The 24,840-nt window shown below is 34.1% G+C and overlaps 1 pseudogene; it reads left to right on the top strand.

The window, feature by feature from the left end:
* LOC137235700 (GPI mannosyltransferase 2-like) overlaps positions 1 to 24,031 on the top strand; it is a 182,911-nt pseudogene extending 158,880 nt beyond the window's left edge.
* The last annotated feature ends 809 nt before the right edge of the window (positions 24,032 to 24,840 follow it).

The raw sequence follows: 24,840 nt of genomic DNA, 5'->3' as shown, positions 1-24,840 counted from the left end.
AATTGTCGCTCTGATGCAAACAACTGATGATTTATCTACTTAAATTTGTTGAACAAAACGACTTACGTATTTTAAGCATGCTAACCTTTAGCCCGGTAAGCAAATTTAAAAAAAAACGCAATATGTAGGCTACACGAGAACGGAGACGTCGAGTAACCAAAAGAAATGCGTTAAACAAATTCGTACACGTTATTTATCAATTTAACTCTAGAATTAAAGGATATACAACGAGAAACATCGTTTGACAACCTTTAAACAGTTTTAATAACTATCTCAAAAATTGTCGCTCTGATGCAAACAACTGATGAGTTATCTACTCAAATTTGTTGAACGAAACGACTTACGTATTTTAAGCATGCTAACCTTTAGCCCGGTAAGCAAATTAAAAAAAAAACGCAATATGTAGGCTACACGAGAACGGAGGCGTCGAGTAACCAAAACAAATGCGTTAAACAAATTCGTAAACGTTATTTATCAATTTAACTCTAGAATTAAAGGATATACAACGAGAAACATCGTTTGACAACCTTTAAACAGTTTTAATAACTATCTCAAAAATTGTCGCTCTGATGCAAACAACTGATGAGTTATCTACTCAAATTTGTTGAACGAAACGACTTACGTATTTTAAGCATGCTAACCTTTAGCCCGGTAAGCAAATTAAAAAAAAAAAGCAATATGTAGGCTACACGAGAACGGAGACGTCGAGTAACCAAAAGAAATGCGTTAAACAAATTCGTACACGTTATTTATCAATTTAACTCTAGAATTAAAGGATATACAACGAGAAACAACGTTTTACAACCTTTAAACAATTTTAATAACTATCTCAAAAATTGTCGCTCTGATGCAAACAACTGATGAGTTATCTACTTAAATTTGTTGAACAAAACGACTTACGTATTTTAAGCATGCTAACCTTTATCCCGGTAAGCAAATTAAAAAAAAAACGCAATATGTAGGCTACACGAGAACGTAGGCGTCGAGTAACCAAAACAAATGCGTTAAACAAATTCGTACACGTTATTTATCAATTTAACTCTAGAATTAAAGGATATACAACGAGAAACAACGTTTGACAACCTTTAAACAGTTTTAATAACTATCTCAAAAATTGTCGCTCTGATGCAAACAACTGATGAGTTATCTACTTAAATTTGTTGAATAAAACGACTTACGTATTTTAAGCATGCTAACCTTTAGCTCGGTAAGCAAATTAAAAAAAAAAAGCAATATGTAGGCTACACGAGAACGGAGACGTCGAGTAACCAAAAGAAATGCGTTAAACAAATTCGTACACGTTATTTATCAATTTAACTCTAGAATTAAAGGATATACAACGAGAAACAACGTTTTACAACCTTTAAACAATTTTAATAACTATCTCAAAAATTGTCGCTCTGATGCAAACAACTGATGAGTTATCTACTTAAATTTGTTGAACAAAACGACATACGTATTTTAAGCATGCTAACCTTTAGCTCGGTAAGCAAATTAAAAAAAAAGCAATATGTAGGCTACACGAGAACGGAGACGTCGAGTAACCAAAAGAAATGCGTTAAACAAATTCGTACACGTTATTTATCAATTTAACTCTAGAATTAAAGGATATACAACGAGAAACAACGTTTGACAACCTTTAAACAGTTTTAATAACTATCTCAAAAATTGTCGCTCTGATGCAAACAACTGATGAGTTATCTACTTAAATTTGTTGAACAAAACGACTTACGTATTTTAAGCATGCTAACCTTTAGCTCGGTAAGCAAATTTAAAAAAAAAAAGCAATATGTAGGCTACACGAGAACGGAGACGTCGAGTAACCAAAAGAAATGCGTTAGACAAATTCGTAAACGTTATTTATCAATTTAACTCTAGAATTAAAGGATATACAACGAGAAACAACGTTTTACAACCTTTAAACAGTTTTAATAACTATCTCAAAAATTGTCGCTCTGATGCAAACAACTGATGAGTTATCTACTTAAATTTGTTGAACAAAATGACTTACGTATTTTAAGCATGCTAACCTTTAGCTCGGTAAGCAAATTAAAAAAAAAAAGCAATATGTAGGCTACACGAGAACGGAGGCGTCGAGTAACCAAAACAAATGCGTTAAACAAATTCGTAAACGTTATTTATCAATTTAACTCTAGAATTAAAGGATATACAACGAGAAACAACGTTTGACAACCTTTAAATAGTTTTAATAACTATCTCAAAAATTGTCGCTCTGATGCAAACAACTGATGAGTTATCTACTTAAATTTGTTGAACAAAACGACTTACGTATTTTAAGCATGCTAACCTTTAGCTCGGTAAGCAAATTAAAAAAAGAAGCAATATGTAGGCTACACGAGAACGGAGACGTCGAGTAACCAAAAGAAATGCGTTAAACAAATTCGTACACGTTATTTATCAATTTAACTCTAGAATTAAAGGATATACAACGAGAAACAACGTTTGACAACCTTTAAACAGTTTTAATAACTATCTCAAAAATTGTCGCTCTGATGCAAACAACTGATGAGTTATCTACTTAAATTAGTAGAACAAAACGACTTACGTATTTTAAGCATGCTAACCTTTATCCCGGTAAGCAAATTAAAAAAAAAACGCAATATGTAGGCTACACGAGAACGGAGGCGTCGAGTAACCAAAACAAATGCGTTAAACAAATTCGTAAACGTTATTTATCAATTTAACTCTAGAATTAAAGGATATACAACGAGAAACAACGTTTAACAACCTTTAAACAGTTTTAATAACTATCTCAAAAATTGTCGCTCTGATGCAAACAACTGATGAGTTATCTACTTAAATTTGTTGAACAAAACGACTTACGTATTTTAAGCATGCTAACCTTTAGCTCGGTAAGCAAATTAAAAAAAAAAAAAGCAATATGTAGGCTACACGAGAACGGAGACGTCGAGTAACCAAAAGAAATGCGTTAAACAAATTCGTACACGTTATTTATCAATTTAACTCTAGAATTAAAGGATATACGACGAGAAACAACGTTTTACAACCTTTAAACAGTTTTAATAACTATCTCAAAAATTGTCGCTCTGATGCAAACAACTGCTGAGTTATCTACTTAAATTTGTTGAACAAAACGACTTACGTATTTTAAGCATGCTAACCTTTAGCCCGGTAAGCAAATTAAAAAAAAAACGCAATATGTAGGCTACACGAGAACGGAGACGTCGAGTAACCAAAACAAATGCGTTAAACAAATTCGTACACGTTATTTATCAATATAACTCTAGAATTAAAGGATATACAACAAGAAACAACGTTTGACAACCTTTAAACAGTTTTAATAACTATCTCAAAAATTGTCGCTCTGATGCAAACAACTGCTGAGTTATCTACTCAAATTTGTTGAACAAAACGACTTACGTATTTTAAACATGCTAACCTTTAGCCCGGTAAGCAAATTAAAAAAAAAAAACGCAATATGTAGGCTACACGAGAACGGAGACGTCGAGTAACCAAAAGAAATGCGTTAAACAAATTCGTACACGTTATTTATCAATTTAACTCTAGAATTAAAGGATATACGACGAGAAACAACGTTTTACAACCTTTAAACAGTTTTAATAACTATCTCAAAAATTGTCGCTCTGATGCAAACAACTGATGAGTTATCTACTTAAATTTGTAGAACAAAACGACTTACGTATTTTAAGCATGCTAACCTTTATCCCGGTAAGCAAATTAAAAAAAAAACGCAATATGTAGGCTACACGAGAACGGAGGCGTCGAGTAACCAAAACAAATGCGTTAAACAAATTCGTAAACGTTATTTATCAATTTAACTCTAGAATTAAAGGATATACAACGAGAAACAACGTTTAACAACCTTTAAACAGTTTTAATAACTATCTCAAAAATTGTCGCTCTGATGCAAACAACTGCTGAGTTATCTACTTAAATTTGTTGAACAAAACGACTTACGTATTTTAAGCATGCTAACCTTTAGCCCGGTAAGCAAATTAAAAAAAAACGCAATATGTAGGCTACACGAGAACGGAGACGTCGAGTAACCAAAACAAATGCGTTAAACAAATTCGTACACGTTATTTATCAATTTAACTCTAGAGTTAAAGGATATACAACGAGAAACAACGTTTGACAACCTTTAAACAGTTTTAATAACTATCTCAAAAATTGTCGCTCTGATGCAAACAACTGCTGAGTTATCTACTCAAATTTGTTGAACAAAACGACTTACGTATTTTAAACATGCTAACCTTTAGCCCGGTAAGCAAATTAAAAAAAAAAAACGCAATATGTAGGCTACACGAGAACGGAGACGTCGACTAACCAAAACAAATTCGTTAAACAAATTCTTAAACGTTGTTTATCAATTTAACTCTAGAATTAAAGGATATACAACGAGAAACAACGTTTGACACCCTTAAAACAGTTTTAATAACTATCTCAAAAATTGTCGCTCTGATGCAAACAACTTATGAGTTATCTACTTAAATTTGTTGAACAAAACGACTTACGTATTTTAAACATGCTAACCTTTAGCCAGGTAAGCAAATTAAAAAAAAAAACGCAATATGTAGGCTACACGAGAACGGAGACGTCGAGTAACCAAAAGAAATGCGTTAAACAAATTCGTACACGTTATTTATCAATTTAACTCTAGAATTAAAGGATATACAACGAGAAACAACGTCTTACAACCTTTAAACAGTTTTAATAACTATCTCAAAAATTGTCGCTCTGATGCAAACAACTGATGAGTTATCTATTTAAATTTGTTGAACAAAACGACTTACGTATTTTAAGCATGCTAACTTTTAGCCCGGTAAGCAAATTAAAAAAAAAACGCAATATGTAGGCTACACGAGAACGGAGACGTCGACTAACCAAAACAAATGCGTTAAACAAATTCTTAAACGTTATTTATCAATTTAACTCTAGAATTAAAGGATATACAACGAGAAACAACGTTTGACAACCTTTAAACAGTTTTAATAACTATCTCAAAAATTGCCGCTCTGATGCAAACAACTGATGAGTTATCTACTTAAATTTGTTGAACAAAACGACTTACGTATTTTAAACATGCTAACCTTTAGCCAGGTAAGCAAATTAAAAAAAAAACGCAATATGTAGGCTACACGAGAACGGAGACGTCGAGTAACCAAAAGAAATGCGTTAAACAAATTCGTACACGTTATTTATCAATTTAACTCTAGAATTAAAGGATATACAACGAGAAACATCGTTTGACAACCTTTAAACAGTTTTAATAACTATCTCAAAAATTGTCGCTCTGATGCAAACAACTGATGAGTTATCTACTCAAATTTGTTGAACGAAACGACTTACGTATTTTAAGCATGCTAACCTTTAGCCCGGTAAGCAAATTAAAAAAAAAAACGCAATATGTAGGCTACACGAGAACGGAGACGTCGAATAACCAAAACAAATGCGTTAAACAAATTCGTAAACGTTATTTATCAATTTAACTCTAGAATTAAAGGATATACAACGAGAAACAACGTTTGACAACCTTTAAACAGTTTTAATAACTATCTCAAAAATTGCCGCTCTGATGCAAACAACTGATGAGTTATCTACTTAAATTTGTTGAACAAAACGACTTACGTATTTTAAGCACGCTAACCTTTAGCCCGGTAAGCAAATTAAAAAAAAAACGCAATATGTAGGCTACACGAGAACGGAGGCGTCGAGTAACCAAAACAAATGCGTTAAACAAATTCGTAAACGCTATTTATCAATTTAACTCTAGAATTAAAGGATATACAACGAGAAACAACGTTTGACAACCTTTAAACAGTTTTAATAACTATCTCAAAAATTGTCGCTCTGATGCAAACAACTGATGAGTTATCTACTTAAATTTGTTGAACAAAACGACTTACGTATTTTAAGCATGCTAACGTTTATGCCGGTAAGCAAATTAAAAAAAAAACGCAATATGTAGGCTACACGAGAACGGAGGCGTCGAGTAACCAAAACAAATGCGTTAAACAAATTCGTACACGTTATTTATCAGTTTGACTCTAGAATTAAAGGATATACAACGAGAAACAACGTTTGACAACCTTTAAACAGTTTTAATAACTATCTCAAAAATTGTCGCTCTGATGCAAACAACTGATGAGTTATCTACTTAAATTCGTTGAACAAAACGACTTACGTATTTTAAGCATGCTAACCTTTAGCCCGGTAAGCAAATTAAAAAAAAAAACGCAATATGTAGGCTACACGAGAACGGAGACGTCGAGTAACAAAAACAAATGCGTTAAACAAATTCGTACACGTTATTTATCAATTTAACTCTAGAATTAAAGGATATACAACGAGAAACGACGTTTGACAACCTTTAAACAGTTTTAACAACTATCTCAAAAATTGTCGCTCTGATGCAAACAACTGATGAGTTATCTACTTAAATTTGTTGAACAAAACGACTTACGTATTTTAAGCATGCTAACCTTTAGCTCGGTAAGCAAATTAAAAAAAAAAAGCAATATGTAGGCTACACGAGAACGGAGACGTCGAGTAACCAAAAGAAATGCGTTAAACAAATTCGTACACGTTATTAATCAATTTAACTCTAGAATTAAAGGATATACAACGAGAAATAACGTTTGACAACCTTTAAACAGTTTTAATAACTATCTCGAAAATTGTCGCTCTGATGCAAACAACTGATGAGTTATCTACTTAAATTTGTTGAACAAAACGACTTACGTATTTTAAGCATGCTAACCTTTAGCCCGGTAAGCAAATTAAAAAAAAAAACGCAATATGTAGGCTACACGAGAACGGAGACGTCGAGTAACCAAAACAAATGCGTTAAACAAATTCGTACACGTTATTTATCAATTTAACTCTAGAATTAAAGGATATACAACGAGAAACAACGTTTGACAACTTTTAAACAGTTTTAATAACTATCTCAAAAATTGTCGCTCTGATGCAAACAACTGCTGAGTTATCTACTAAAATTTGTTGAACAAAACGACTTACGTATTTTAAGCATGCTAACCTTTATCCCGGTAAGCAAATTAAAAAAAAAACGCAATATGTAGACTACACGAGAACGGAGACGTCGACTAACCAAAACAAATGCGTTAAACAAATTCTTAAACGTTATTTATCAATTTAACTCTAGAATTAAAGGATATACAACGAGAAACAACGTTTGACAACCTTTAAACAGTTTTAATAGCTATCTCAAAAATTGTCGCTCTGATGCAAACAACTAATGAGTTATCTACTTAAATTTGTTGAACAAAACGACTTACGTATTTTAAACATGCTAACCTTTAGCTCGGTAAGCAAATTAAAAAAAAAAAGCAATATGTAGGCTACACGAGAACGGAGACGTCGAGTAACCAAAAGAAATGCGTTAAACAAATTCGTACACGTTATTTATCAATTTAACTCTAGAATTAAAGGATATACAACGAGAAACAACGTTTGACAACCTTTAAACAGTTTTAATAACTATCTCAAAAATTGTCGCTCTGATGCAAACAACTGATGAGTTATCTACTTAAATTTGTTGAACAAAACGACTTACGTATTTTAAGCATGCTAACCTTTATACCGGTAAGCAAATTAAAAAAAAAACGCAATATGTAGACTACACGAGAACGGAGGCGTCGAGTAACCAAAACAAATGCGTTACACAAATTCGTAAACGTTATTTATCAACTTAACTCTAGAATTAAAGGATATACAACGAAAAACAACGTTTGACAACCTTTAAAGAGTTTTAATAACTATCTCAAAAATTGTCGCTCTGATGCAAACAACTGATGAGTTATCTACTTAAATTTGTTGAACAAAACGACTTACGTATTTTAAGCATGCTAACCTTTAGCTCGGTAAGCAAATTAAAAAAAAAAGCAATATGTAGGCTACACGAGAACGGAGGCGTCGAGTAACCAAAAGAAATGCGTTAAACAAATTCGTACACGTTATTTATCAATTTAACTCTAGAATTAAAGGATATACAACGAGAAACAACGTTTGACAACCTTTAAACAGTTTTAATAACTATCTCAAAAATTGTCGCTCTGATGCAAACAACTGATGAGTTATCTACTTAAATTTGTTGAACAAAACGACTTACGTATTTTAAGCACGCTAACCTTTAGCCCGGTAAGCAAATTAAAAAAAAAACGCAATATGTAGGCTACACGAGAACGGAGGCGTCGAGTAACCAAAAGAAATGCGTTAAACAAATTCGTACACGTTATTTATCAATTTAACTCTAGAATTAAAGGATATACAACGAGAAACAACGTTTGACAACCTTTAAACAGTTTTAATAACTATCTCAAAAATTGTCGCTCTGATGCAAACAACTGATGAGTTATCTACTCAAATTTGTTGAACGAAACGACTTACGTATTTTAAGCATGCTAACCTTTAGCCCGGTAAGCAAATTAAAAAAAAAAACGCAATATGTAGGCTACACGAGAACGGAGACGTCGAATAACCAAAACAAATGCGTTAAACAAATTCGTAAACGTTATTTATCAATTTAACTCTAGAATTAAAGGATATACAACGAGAAACAACGTTTGACAACCTTTAAACAGTTTTAATAACTATCTCAAAAATTGTCGCTCTGATGCAAACAACTGATGAGTTATCTACTTAAATTTGTTGAACAAAACGACTTACGTATTTTAAGCATGCTAACCTTTAGCCCGGTAAGCAAATTAAAAAAAAAACGCAATATGTAGGCTACACGAGAACGGAGGCGTCGAGTAACCAAAACAAATGCGTTAAACAAATTCGTAAACGCTATTTATCAATTTAACTCTAGAATTAAAGGATATACAACGAGAAACAACGTTTGACAACCTTTAAACAGTTTTAATAACTATCTCAAAAATTGTCGCTCTGATGCAAACAACTGATGAGTTATCTACTTAAATTTGTTGAACAAAACGACTTACGTATTTTAAGCATGCTAACGTTTATGCCGGTAAGCAAATTAAAAAAAAAACGCAATATGTAGGCTACACGAGAACGGAGGCGTCGAGTAACCAAAACAAATGCGTTAAACAAATTCGTACACGTTATTTATCAATTTGACTCTAGAATTAAAGGATATACAACGAGAAACAACGTTTGACAACCTTTAAACAGTTTTAATAACTATCTCAAAAATTGTCGCTCTGATGCAAACAACTGATGAGTTATCTACTTAAATTCGTTGAACAAAACGACTTACGTATTTTAAGCATGCTAACCTTTAGCCCGGTAAGCAAATTAAAAAAAAAAACGCAATATGTAGGCTACACGAGAACGGAGACGTCGAGTAACAAAAACAAATGCGTTAAACAAATTCGTACACGTTATTTATCAATTTAACTCTAGAATTAAAGGATATACAACGAGAAACGACGTTTGACAACCTTTAAACAGTTTTAATAACTATCTCAAAAATTGTCGCTCTGATGCAAACAACTGATGAGTTATCTACTTAAATTTGTTGAACAAAACGACTTACGTATTTTAAGCATGCTAACCTTTAGCTCGGTAAGCAAATTAAAAAAAAAAAGCAATATGTAGGCTACACGAGAACGGAGACGTCGAGTAACCAAAAGAAATGCGTTAAACAAATTCGTACACGTTATTAATCAATTTAACTCTAGAATTAAAGGATATACAACGAGAAATAACGTTTGACAACCTTTAAACAGTTTTAATAACTATCTCGAAAATTGTCGCTCTGATGCAAACAACTGATGAGTTATCTACTTAAATTTGTTGAACAAAACGACTTACGTATTTTAAGCATGCTAACCTTTAGCCCGGTAAGCAAATTAAAAAAAAAAACGCAATATGTAGGCTACACGAGAACGGAGACGTCGAGTAACCAAAACAAATGCGTTAAACAAATTCGTACACGTTATTTATCAATTTAACTCTAGAATTAAAGGATATACAACGAGAAACAACGTTTGACAACTTTTAAACAGTTTTAATAACTATCTCAAAAATTGTCGCTCTGATGCAAACAACTGCTGAGTTATCTACTCAAATTTGTTGAACAAAACGACTTACGTATTTTAAACATGCTAACCTTTAGCCCGGTAAGCAAATTAAAAAAAAAAAAAACGCAATATGTAGGCTACACGAGAACGGAGACGTCGACTAACCAAAACAAATGCGTTAAACAAATTCTTAAACGTTATTTATCAATTTAACTCTAGAATTAAAGGATATACAACGAGAAACAACGTTTGACAACCTTTAAACAGTTTTAATAGCTATCTCAAAAATTGTCGCTCTGATGCAAACAACTAATGAGTTATCTACTTAAATTTGTTGAACAAAACGACTTACGTATTTTAAACATGCTAACCTTTAGCTCGGTAAGCAAATTAAAAAAAAAAAAGCAATATGTAGGCTACACGAGAACGGAGACGTCGAGTAACCAAAAGAAATGCGTTAAACAAATTCGTACACGTTATTTATCAATTTAACTCTAGAATTAAAGGATATACAACGAGAAACAACGTTTGACAACCTTTAAACAGTTTTAATAACTATCTCAAAAATTGTCGCTCTGATGCAAACAACTGATGAGTTATCTACTTAAATTTGTTGAACAAAACGACTTACGTATTTTAAGCATGCTAACCTTTATCCCGGTAAGCAAATTAAAAAAAAAACGCAATATGTAGACTACACGAGAACGGAGGCGTCGAGTAACCAAAACAAATGGGTTACACAAATTCGTAAACGTTATTTATCAACTTAACTCTAGAATTAAAGGATATACAACGAGAAACAACGTTTGACAACCTTTAAAGAGTTTTAATAACTATCTCAAAAATTGTCGCTCTGATGCAAACAACTGATGAGTTATCTACTTAAATTTGTTGAACAAAACGACTTACGTATTTTAAGCATGCTAACCTTTAGCTCGGTAAGCAAATTAAAAAAAAAAGCAATATGTAGGCTACACGAGAACGGAGGCGTCGAGTAACCAAAAGAAATGCGTTAAACAAATTCGTACACGTTATTTATCAATTTAACTCTAGAATTAAAGGATATACAACGAGAAACAACGTTTGACAACCTTTAAACAGTTTTAATAACTATCTCAAAAATTGTCGCTCTGATGCAAACAACTGATGAGTTATCTACTTAAATTTGTTGAACAAAACGACTTACGTATTTTAAGCACGCTAACCTTTAGCCCGGTAAGCAATTTAAAAAAAAAACGCAATATGTAGGCTACACGAGAACGAAGGCGTCGAGTAACCAAAACAAATGCGTTAAACAAATTCGTAAACGTTATTTATCAATTTAACTCTAGAATTAAAGGATATACAACGAGAAACAACGTTTGACAACCTTTAAACAGTTTTAATAACTATCTCAAAAATTGTCGCTCTGATGCAAACAACTGATGAGTTATCTACTTAAATTTGTTGAACAAAACGACTTACGTATTTTAAGCATGCTAACCTTTATCCCGGTAAGCAAATTAAAAAAAAACGCAATATGTAGGCTACACGAGAACGGAGGCGTCGAGTAACCAAAACAAATGCGTTAAACAAATTCGTAAACGTTATTTATCAATTTAACTCTAGAATTAAAGGATATACAACGAGAAACAACGTTTGACAACCTTTAAACAGTTTTAATAACTATCTCAAAAATTGTCGCTCTGATGCAAACAACTGATGAGTTATCTACTTAAATTTGTTGAACAAAACGACTTACGTATTTTAAGCATGCTAACCTTTAGCTCGGTAAGCAAATTAAAAAAAAAAGCAATATGTAGGCTACACGAGAACGGAGGCGTCGAGTAACCAAAAGAAATGCGTTAAACAAATTCGTACACGTTATTTATCAATTTAACTCTAGAATTAAAGGATATACAACGAGAAACAACGTTTGACAACCTTTAAACAGTTTTAATAACTATCTCAAAAATTGTCGCTCTGATGCAAACAACTGATGAGTTATCTACTTAAATTTGTTGAACAAAACGACTTACGTATTTTGAGCATGCTAACCTTTAGCTCGGTAAGCAAATTAAAAAAAAAAAAGCAATAGTAGGCTACACGAGAACGGAGACGTCGAGTAACAAAAAAAAATGCGTTAAACAAATTCGTACACGTTATTTATCAATTTAACTATAGAATTAAAGGATATACAACGAGAAATAACGTTTGACAACCTTTAAACAGTTTTAATAACTATCTCAAAAATTGTCGCTCTGATGCAAACAACTGATGAGTTATCTACTTAAATTTGTTGAACAAAACGACTTACGTATTTTAAGCATGCTAACCTTTAGCCCGGTAAGCAAATTAAAAAAAAAACGCAATATGTAGGCTACACGAGAACGGAGACGTCGAGTGACCAAAAGAAATGCGTTAAACAAATTCGTACACGTTATTTATCAATTTAACTCTAGAATTAAAGGATATACAACGAGAAATAACGTTTGACAACCTTTAAACAGTTTTAATAACTATCTCAAAAATTGTCGCTCTGATGCAAACAATTGATGAGTTATCTACTTAAATTTGTTGAACAAAACGACTTACGTATTTTAAGCATGCTAACCTTTATCCCGGTAAGCAAATTAAAAAAAAACGCAATATGTAGGCTACACGAGAACGGAGGCGTCGAGTAACCAAAACAAATGCGTTAAACAAATTCGTACACGTTATTTATCAATTTAACTCTAGAATTAAAGGATATACAACGAGAAATAACGTTTGACAACCTTTAAACAGTTTTAATAACTATCTCAAAAATTGTCGCTCTGATGCAAACAACTGATGAGTTATCTACTTAAATTTGTTGAACAAAACGACTTACGTATTTTAAGCATGCTAACCTTTAGCCTGGTAAGCAAATTAAAAAAAAAACGCAATATGTAGGCTACACGAGAACGGAGACGTCGAGTGACCAAAAGAAATGCGTTAAACAAATTCGTACACGTTATTTATCAATTTAACTCTAGAATTAAAGGATATACAACGAGAAACAACGTTTTACAACCTTTAAACAGTTTTAATAACTATCTCAAAAATTGTCGCTCTGATGCAAACAACTGCTGAGTTATCTACTTAAATTTGTTGAACAAAACGACTTACGTATTTTAAGCATGCTAACCTTTAGCCCGGTAAGCAAATTAAAAAAAAAACTCAATATGTAGGCTACACGAGAACGGAGACGTCGAGTAACCAAAACAAATGCGTTAAAAAAATTCGTACACGTTATTTATCAATTTAACTCTAGAATTAAAGGATATACAACGAGAAACAACGTTTTACAACCTTTAAACAGTTTTAATAACTATCTCAAAAATTGTCGCTCTGATGCAAACAACTGATGAGTTATCTACTTAAATTTGTTGAACAAAACGACTTACGTATTTTAAGCATGCTAACCTTTAGCTCGGCGGCCACCGTGGTGTGATGGTAGCGTGCTCCGCCTATCACACCGTATGCCCTGGGTTCAACTCCCGGGCAAAGCAACATCAAAATTTTAGAAATAAGATTTTTCAATTAGAAGAAAATTTTTCTAAGCGGGGTCGCCCCTCGGCAGTGTCTGGCAAGCGCTCCGATTGTATTTCTGCCATGAAAAGCTCTCAGTGAAAACTCATCTGCCTTGCAGATGCCGTTCGGAGTCGGCATAAAACATGTAGGTCCCGTCCGGCCAATTTGTAGGGAAAAATCAAGAGGAGCACGACGCAAATTGGAAGAGAAGCTCGGCCTTAGATCTCTTCGGAGGTTATCGCGCCTTACATTTATTTTATTTATTTAACCTTTAGCTCGGTAAGCAAATTAAAAAAAAAAAGCAATATGTAGGCTACACGAGAACGGAGACGTCGAGTAACCAAAATAAATGCGTTAAACAAATTCGTACACGTTATTTATCAATTTATCTCTAGAATTAAAGGATATACAACGAGAAACATCGTTTGACAACCTTTAAACAGTTTTAATAACTATCTCAAAAATTGTCGCTCTGATGCAAACAACTGATGAGTTATCTACTCAAATTTGTTGAACGAAACGACTTACGTATTTTAAGCATGCTAACCTTTAGCCCGGTAAGCAAATTAAAAAAAAAAACGCAATATGTAGGCTACACGAGAACGGAGACGTCGAATAACCAAAACAAATGCGTTAAACAAATTCGTAAACGTTATTTATCAATTTAACTCTAGAATTAAAGGATATACAACGAGAAACAACGTTTGACAACCTTTAAACAGTTTTAATAACTATCTCAAAAATCGTCGCTGTGATGCAAACAACTGATGAGTTATCTACTTAAATTTGTTGAACAAAACGACTTACGTATTTTAAGCATGCTAACCTTTAGCCCGGTAAGCAAATTAAAAAAAAAACGCAATATGTAGGCTACACGAGAACGGAGGCGTCGAGTAACCAAAACAAATGCGTTAAACAAATTCGTACACGTTATTTATCAATTTAACTCTAGAATTAAAGGATATACAACGAGAAACAACGTTTGACAACCTTTAAACAGTTTTAATAACTATCTCAAAAATTGTCGCTCTGATGCAAACAACTGATGAGTTATCTACTTAAATTTGTTGAACAAAATGACTTACGTATTTTAAGCATGCTAACCTTTAGCCCGGTAAGCAAATTAAAAAAAAAACGCAATATGTAGGCTACACGAGAACGGAGACGTCGAGTAACCAAAACAAATGCGTTAAACAAATTCGTATACGTTATTTATCAATTTAACTCTAGAATTAAAGGATATACAACGAGAAACAACGTTTGACAACCTTTAAACAGTTTTAATAACTATCTCAAAAATTGTCGCTCTGATGCAAACAAATGATGAGTTATCTACTTAAATTTGTTGAACAAAACGACTTACGTATTTTAAGCATGCTAGCCTTTATCCCGGTAAGCAAATTAAAAAAAAAAACGCAATATGTAAGCTACACGAGAACGGAGACGTCGAGTAACCAAAACAATGCGTTAAACAAATTCGTAAACGTTATTTATCAATTTAACTCTAGAATTAAAGGATATACAACGAGAAACAACGTTTGACAACCTTTAAACAGTTTTAATAACTATCTCAAAAATTGTCGCTCTGATGCAAACAACTGATGAGTTATCTACTTAAACTTGTTGAACAAAACGACTTACGTATTTTAAGCATGCTAACCTTTATCCCGGTAAGCAAATTAAAAAAAAAAAGCAATATGTAGGCTACACGAGAACGGAGACGTCGAGTAACCAAAAGAAATGCGTTAAGCAAATTCGAACACGTTATTTATCAATTTAACTCTAGAATTAAAGGATATACAACGAGAAACAACGTTTTACAACCTTTAAACAGTTTTAATAACAATCTCAAAAATTGTTGCTCTGATGCAAACTTAAACTTGTTGAACAAAACGACTTACGTATTTTAAGCATGCTAACCTTTATCCCGGTAAGCAAATTAAAAAAAAAAAGCAATATGTAGGCTACACGAGAACGGAGACGTCGAGTAACCAAAACAATGCGTTAAACAAATTCGTAAACGTTATTTATCAATTTAACTCTAGAATTAAAGGATATACAACGAGAAACAACGTTTGACAACCTTTAAACAGTTTTAATAACTATCTCAAAAATTGTCGCTCTGATGCAAACAACTGATGAGTTATCTACTTAAACTTGTTGAACAAAACGACTTACGTATTTTAAGCATGCTAACCTTTATCCCGGTAAGCAAATTAAAAAAAAAAAGCAATATGTAGGCTACACGAGAACGGAGGCGTCGAGTAACCAAAACAAATGCGTTAAACAAATTCGTACACGTTATTTATCAATTTAACTCTAGAATTAAAGGATATACAACGAGAAACAACGTTTGACAACCTTTAAACAGTTTTAATAACTATCTCAAAAATTGTCGCTCTGATGCAAACAACTGATGAGTTATCTACTTAAATTTGTTGAACAAAACGACTTACGTATTTTAAGCATGCTAACCTTTAGCCCGGTAAGCAAATTAAAAAAAAAACGCAATATGTAGGCTACACGAGAACGGAGACGTCGAGTAACCAAAACAAATGCGTTAAACAAATTCGTACACGTTATTTATCAATTTAACTCTAGAATTAAAGGATATACAACGAGAAACGACGTTTGACAACCTTTAAACAGTTTTAATAACTATCTCAAAAATTGTCGCTCTGATGCAAAGAACTGATGAGTTATCTACTTAAATTTGTTGAACAAAATGACTTACGTATTTTAAGCATGCTAGCCTTTAGCCCGGTAAGCAAATTAAGAAAAAACGCAATATGTAGGCTACACGAGAACGGAGACGTCGAGTAACCAAAACAAATGCGTTAAACAAATTCGTATACGTTATTTATCAATTTAACTCTAGAATTAAAGGATATACAACGAGAAACAACGTTTGACAACCTTTAAACAGTTTTAATAACTATCTCAAAAATTGTCGCTCTGATGCAAACAACTGATGAGTTATCTACTTAAATTTGTTGAACAAAACGACTTACGTATTTTAAGCATGCTAGCCTTTATCCCGGTAAGCAAATTAAAAAAAAAAAACGCAATATGTAAGCTACACGAGAACGGAGACGTCGAGTAACCAAAACAATGCGTTAAACAAATTCGTAAACGTTATTTATCAATTTAACTCTAGAATTAAAGGATATACAACGAGAAACAACGTTTGACAACCTTTAAACAGTTTTAATAACTATCTCAAAAATTGTCGCTCTGATGCAAACAACTGATGAGTTATCTACTTAAACTTGTTGAACAAAACGACTTACGTATTTTAAGCATGCTAACCTTTATCCCGGTAAGCAAATTAAAAAAAAAAAGCAATATGTAGGCTACACGAGAACGGAGACGTCGAGTAACCAAAAGAAATGCGTTAAGCAAATTCGAACACGTTATTTATCAATTTAACTCTAGAATTAAAGGATATACAACGAGAAACAACGTTTTACAACCTTTAAACAGTTTTAATAACAATCTCAAAAATTGTCGCTCTGATGCAAACAACTGCTGAGTTATCTACCTAAATTTGTTGAACAAAACGACTTACGTATTTTAAGCATGCTAACCTGTATCCCGGTAAGCAAATTAAAAAAAAAACGCAATATGTAGGCTACACGAGAACGGAGGCGTCGAGTAACCAAAACAAATGCGTTAAACAAATTCGTACACGTTATTTATCAATTTAACTCTAGAATTAAAGGATATACAACGAGAAACGACGTTTGACAACCTTTAAACAGTTTTAATAACTATCTCAAAAATTTTCGCTCTGATGCAAACAACTGATGAGTTATCTACTTAAATTTGTTGAACAAAACGACTTACGTATTTTAAGCATGCTAACCTTTAGCCCGGTAAGCAAATTAAAAAAAATCGCAATATGTAGGCTACACGAGAACGGAGACGTCGAGTAACCAAAACAAATGCGTTAAACAAATTCGTACACGTTATTTATCAATTTAACTCTAGAATTAAAGGATATACAACGAGAAACAACGTTTGACAACCTTTAAACAGTTTTAATAACTATCTCAAAAATTGTCGCTCTGATGCGAACAACTGATGAGTTATCTACTAAAATTTGTTGAACAAAACGACTTACGTATTTTAAGCATGCTAACCTTTAGCCCGGTAAGCAAATTAAAAAAAAAACGCAATATGTAAGCTACACGAGAACGGAGACGTCGAGTAACCAAAACAAATGCGTTAAACAAATTCGTACACGTTATTTATAAATTTAACTCTAGAATTAAAGGATATACAACGAGAAACAACGTTTGACAACCTTTAAACAGTTTTAATAACTATCTCAAAAATTGTCGCTCTGATGCAAACAACTGATGAGTTATCTACTTAAATTTGTTGAACAAAACGACTTACGTATTTTAAGCATGCTAACCTTTAGCCCGGTAAGCAAATTAAAAAAAAACGCAATATGTAGGCTACACGAGAACGGAGACGTCGAGTAACCAAAACAAATGCGTTAAACAAATTCGTACACGTTATATATCAATTTAACTCTAGAATTAAAGGATATACAACGAGAAACAACGTTTTACAACCTTTAAACAGTTTTAATAACTATCTCAAAAATTGTAGCTCTGATGCAAACAACTGATGAGTTATCTACTTAAATTTGTTGAACAAAACGACTTACGTATTTTAAGCATGCTAACCTTTAGCTCGGTAAGCAAATTAAAAAAAAAAAACGCAATATGTAGGCTACACGAGAACGGAGGTGTCGAGTAACCAAAACAAATGCGTTAAACAAATTCGTAAACGTTATTTATCAATTTAACTCTAGAATTAAAGGATATACAACGAGAAACAACGTTTTACAACCTTTAAACAGTTTTAATAACTATCTCAAAAATTGTCGCTCTGATGCAAACAACTGCTGAGTAATCTACACAAATTTGTTGAACAAAACGACTTACGTATTTTAAACATGCTAACCTTTAGCCCGGTAAGCAAATTAAAAAAAAAAACGCAATATGTAGGCTACACGAGAACGGAGACGTCGAGTAACCAAAACAAATGCGTTAAACAAATTCGTACTCGTTATTTATCAATTTAACTCTAGAATTAAAGGATATACAACGAGAAACAACGTTTGACAACCTTTAAACAGTTTTAATAACTATCACAAAAATTGTCGCTCTGATGCAAACAACTGCTGAGTTATCTACTTAAATTTGTTGAACAAAACGACTTACGTATTTTAGGCATGCTAATCTTTAGCTCGGTAAGCAAATTAAAAAAAAAAACGCAATATGTAGGCTACACGAGAACGGAGACGTCGAGTAACCAAAACAAATGCGTTAAACAAATTCGTACACGTTATTTATCAATTTAACTCTAGAATTAAAGGATATACAACGAGAAACAACGTTTGACAACCTTTAAACAGTTTTAATAACTATCTCAAAAATTGTCGCTCTGATGCAAACAACTGATGAGTTATCTACTTAAATTTGTTGAACAAAACGACTTACGTATTTTAAGCATGCTAACCTTTAGCCCGGTAAGCAAATTAAAAAAAAAAAACGCAATATGTAGGCTACACGAGAACGGAGGCGTCGAGTAACCAAAACAAATGCGTTCAACAAATTCGTAAACGTTATTTATTAATTTAACTCTAGAATTAAAGGATATACAACGAGAAGCAACGTTTTACAACCTTTAAACAGTTTTAATAACTATCTCAAAAATTGCCGCTCTGATGCAAACAACTGCTGAGTTATCTACTCAAATTTGTTGAACAAAACGACTTACGTATTTTAAACATGCTAACCTTTAGCCCGGTAAGCAAATTAAAAAAAAAACGCAATATGGAGGCTACACGAGAACGGAGACGTCGAGTAACCAAAACAAATGCGTTAAACAAATTCGTACACGTTATTTATCAATTCAACTCTAGAATTAAAGGATATACAACGAGAAACAATGTTTGACAACCTTTAAACAGTTTTAATAACTATCTCAAAAATTGTCGCTCTGATGCAAACAACTGCTGAATTATCTACTCAAATTTGTTGAACAAAACGACTTACGTATTTTAAACGTGCTAACCTTTAGCCCGGTAAGCAAATTTAAAAAAAAACGCAATATGTAGGCTACACGAGAACGGAGGTGTCGAGTAACCAAAACAAATGCGTTAAAAAAATTCGTAAACGTTATTTATCAATTTAACTCTAGAATTAAAGGATATACAACGAGAAACAACGTTTTACAACCTTTAAACAGTTTTAATAACTATCTCAAAAATTGCCGCTCTGATGCAAACAACTGCTGAGTTATCTACTCAAATTTGTTGAACAAAACGACTTACGTATTTTAAACATGCTAACCTTTAGCCCGGTAAGCAAATTAAAAAAAAAAACGCAATATGTAGGCTACACGAGAACGGAGACGTCGAGTAACCAAAACAAATGCGTTAAACAAATTCGTACACGTTATTTATCAATTTAACTCTAGAATTAAAGGATATACAACGAGAAACATCGTTTGACAACCTTTAAATAGTTTTAATAACTATCTCAAAAATTGTCACTCTGATGCAAACAACTGATGAGTTATCTATTTAAATTTGTTGAACAAAACGACTTACGTATTTTAAGCATGCTAAACTTTAGCTCGGTAAGCAAATTAAAAAAAAAAAACAATATGTAGGCTACACGAGAACGGAGACGTCGAGTAACCAAAAGAAATGCGTTAAACAAATTCGTACACGTTATTTATCAATTTAACTCTAGAATTAAAGGATATACAACGAGAAACAACGTTTTACAACCTTTAAACAGTTTTAATAACTATCTCAAAAATTGTCGCTCTGATGCAAACAACTGATGAGTTATCTACTTAAATTTGTTGAACAAAACGACTTACGTATTTTAAGCATGCTAACCTTTAGCTCGGTAAGCAAATTAAAAAAAAAAAGCAATATGTAGGCTACACGAGAACGGAGACGTCGAGTAACCAAAAGAAATGCGTTAAACAAATTCGTACACGTTATTTATCAATTTAACTCTAGAATTAAAGGATATACAACGAGTGTTCGGCCGGGGTGCGTATGCTCCTGAGTCGTAGGTCGGCGCACCGGGGTCGATCTCAGTGGGAATGTGGCGTGTAGAATAATGAAATAAACAAATAGGCGAGAATTTCTCGTTATAAAGGATGATCTTTATTCAGTAAAGATAAATAGCTAGGGTACAATATTACCTGAGTATAAAACGGCAGAGATCGTTGGCGGCAGATGCGTGCTGGTTGGCTGTTGAAATCAAAGAGGCCGGTTGTATAGCAAGCTACAACCGTTGACCCGCAAAATCCTCCGTTTTGGAGGGGAAAGGCACCCACACATCAACCCCGACATGCATATGCATGAGTGCTGACAAAAGGCACACATACACGCGCATGTACATGCATGCACATGCATGAGGGTGATGGTGTGGGTGGTTATAAATTAATTCGAGTATCGAGTATCGATTTGCAGAGTTGCATTGGGGGGGTCGCAATCAGATGCGGAAAAGTTAGGCATCCTGCCTAAACATGCCGGCCCCCCTTGCGATACGCAATATCGTTTTCCGCCAATGACCTCCGCTGGAACGAGAAAAATTATTATAAGACTTACACACTAAACTTAATCTAAGTGAAGAGTTCGTCTGCGACGCAACATGGCCGGGAATCCCTTTCGACTTGCTTAGCATGCCACCTGAGCTAAGATGAAAGAATTAGCGGTTATGAACAGTGAAGTGAATATTTCTTGCCATTAAATTATACATAATTCTTAAATATAGAAATTCAGAATGTAATATGTGAATTGTCGATGGCCAGTAAGGCTGGACGAAGAGGCCGAGGTCTCCGTTCCAGAGTGGCACCATTGTTTGTTATTCTTTGGTTTTTTTTTTTCTTTTTCGGTCCGGATGAAGAGGCCGAGGTCTTCATTCCAGATTTGCGGTTTTTTTGTTGGTTGGACGAAGAGGCAGAGGTCTCCGTTCCAGATTCGAGGGTTTTGAGGTTTTTCTGGGCTGGACGAAGAGGCCGAGGTCTCCGTTCCAGCGTATAACGTGGTCGTCTCGCTCTCAGGGCGACTGTGGCATTTTATGGATGTGCCAGGGCGAGTGGCCGTGAGGTTGGTTGGGTGATGCGCGTTTTATTACAAAACGTATATTAAAATAGATGAATAAAAGCGAGTTTAAAGCGAAGCGTAGGGGCCGACGAAGGTATGTATTTAATTCGTTCGAAAGCTCATGACGAGCAGCGCAAATCGTAATTAAATTGGAAAGTGTACCAACTGCCGGTGCTTGCATGCAGACTGGCGATGCGTTCTTCACGACGCGTTCTATCTGCACGCATCATTATGAGATTGCATGCAGCCCTGTCGTGTATTTATTGGTTAGCTGACAGCTGGTATGGTGAATTTGTGGTGTGCGAGTATATATATACATATATGTATTTGCTTGCCCTTGAAAAAAACTAAGTCACTGGGGCAGTAGCACACTAGGCCGGTAGAAACAGTTCACTTTTTTCCATTTCGGGATTTTGTCGTGTCGGGATTCTTTTATTTCGGGACCCGTATTGTTTTTGTACCGAGCCCTTATAATGACTGTTTGTGATGTTTGTTGTTGAAAAACAACAAGTCCTGCCCCCAGCCAGAAAAGAATAAGCAGTGCCGACGGCAAAAGAAATCAGGAAAAAAAATAAAAAAACATTTTTTTGCTTTTTTCTTTTTGTTTTTTGAATGAGGGTGTAATTAATTTTGAATGAGATTTCTTCCTTCATTTTTGTGCGTAAGTATGTTTTCGGACTGCCCGATGTGTCAGTATGGGTCAAAAAGGCCGATCCCGATTTTGTGTTTTGCGGGCTTTCGGTACCTGCCTGCACATTTTGTGCAGCACTACATCGTGTGAGAGACAACGTATTCAAACATACATACATAATTATGCCCACGGCGAAATACAAAAACAAAATGAACAATCATTTCTTGTAGAGACTGGAATTTTCAACTGAATTGAAGTAAACGGTAAACCTCTTTGCCGTTTCTTCATTCAATTCATTTTAATGCGTGGCTGGAGTACGGTGCTGGTGATTAGTGAGGAGGAAATATGGTAAGTAACTTTTAATATTTTCTTTTATTTCTTGTTATAAACAAATTTTCTTTCGTTTTCTTATTAGTAATTAATTTCCTTACATTTTCAGGTGCAGATGGGACAGGACATCGGGGTTATCGTTTGTTTGTTTTTTTTTTGATTACCGGCATCGCAAAAGAGGTGCTCCAGCTGCGGCGCCGGCCACGCTGTCAGTTGTCACACTTTTGCGATGCCCATTTGTGCACTTTATTAATGAATTTTTTCTTTGCAGGTTAGTGATGTTGGATATCCTATATATTTTATGCTACGTCACAGCATAGTTAATCATGTCAAGAAGACATACCATTGTTTTACCACATTGAAACTGGTGACTTGCATCCTAGCGGCTTTAATGCCTTTAACATTCTTCTATTTCTATGCATTCGAACAAATTTTTTTTTTTTTTTTATGTCCGAGCGTACAATAGTACATACATCAGCGGTATTGGATTATGGACGTAAAGGGAATTTATATTTTGGCTGGTCAGAGAAAACCTGAACATTCGCCATGGTGTGATAAGACATTTCCATCCCCATATTCATGTATACAGTCGCATTATTGGAAAGTTGGTTTTTTACGTTAATATGAAGTAAACCAATTACCAGGTTTTATCTTAGCACTACCGGTGCCTGCGTTCCTTCTCTATCACTGCGTCAAATACTTTAAGAGTTTTCCTAAGCACATTATTGCCAAATTATCCCATTGTGCAACTTTTAAAGAATATAAATCGCTGACGTTGGTGCTGCGTGCGCTACTGCTTACAGTGTTTTTCACATTCTTCGTACAGTGCAGATATCGACGCTTTTATTGTGCTCACCTACACCATGCCTTTATTGGTTGGCGGTGGATCAGTTGCCCAAGACATTTGATCAAATAAAATTGCGTTCGAAGGCTGGTTCTGTATTAGTTTGGTTTACGCGTTATTATTTGATTGGTACAGCACTATTTTGCAATAATCTGCCGTGTTCGTAAGGTAGGAAATGAAACTAACAACAAACTATAGACAAAATGCAATATACAGCGTGTTATTTGAAATATGTGAATTGGCGGTGGAAATGCTTTTTCATACCATCACTGGTTTACTAGAACATAATGACTTACAAGCTTTTGGCCTGCGAAATTCTTCATTTGATTGTCAGCACAAGTCCCATAAAATCATCAAGAAGAAGAAAAGCAAATACCAAAACTCAGCCATTAAACTAAAATTAATTATTTGCAAGGCATGTTTTTTTTTTTTTTTTCTGATAAGGCAACAAATGAACATTTATATAAAGTGGCTTCGGAATTACGTGAAGCTATCGACCGGTGGCTGAAAATGGGATAAAAACGGGAAAACTACGAAATCCAATCACTTAATGTTGCTAGCACTTGGATAAAATTAAATGATCTTTTAAGTACGCGCTTAGCATATGGTACAGCCGGCCTACGTGGTAAAATGCGAGCTGGCTTCAATGGTATGAAAGATCTTGTCATAGCACAAACCGCGCAAGGCTTGGCCACGTATATGAAAGTTCAATTCAATGATAACGAACGAAAACACACGCGCTATCGGTTTTGGCTATGATGGACGTCATAATAGTAAACGATTTGCTGAGTTATCTGCAAATATATTTATAGACGCCGGCTTTACAGTTGACCTCTAAACGATTGGTAGCAACCCTTTAGTGCCCTTGCCAATACGTCATTTCAATTGTTTAGGTGGTGTAATGGTTACTGCGTCGCATAGTCCAAAAGATGGGAATGGTTATAAAGTGTATTGAATGATAGTGCACAAGTTATAATACCGCATGACAAAAATATAGTCAAATATAATAAGCAATTTAGAGCCAAGGGCAGACAGTTGGGGTACATCAAATGCGTATGAATCGGAACTTTTAATTGCTCCATAAGAGGCTATTGATGCTTATGTTGTTAGAGTACGTGAGACTTTACCCCCGTCGATTATGGAGGTGAATAGTCAAAGCAATGTACTTGTGGGTTATAGGGCGATGCATGGCGTGGGATTATGCTGGAGCTACAGATTCACTTAAGCCATCATCAAGCACCGGTATAAGGTAGATGAAAAGTTTTCGATTCCCGACTGTTGTCACCGACTGAAAAATTTGCAGTCTCTAGCCTTACAAGAGCATATTGATTTACCCCAT

The sequence above is a fragment of the Eurosta solidaginis genome, unplaced genomic scaffold (assembly GCF_040869045.1).
Source record: "Eurosta solidaginis isolate ZX-2024a unplaced genomic scaffold, ASM4086904v1 ctg00001051.1, whole genome shotgun sequence".
NCBI classification, from domain to species: domain Eukaryota; kingdom Metazoa; phylum Arthropoda; class Insecta; order Diptera; family Tephritidae; genus Eurosta; species Eurosta solidaginis.
The sequence above is the reverse complement of the archived record's forward strand: the minus strand, read 5'-3'. Positions and strand labels throughout refer to the sequence as shown.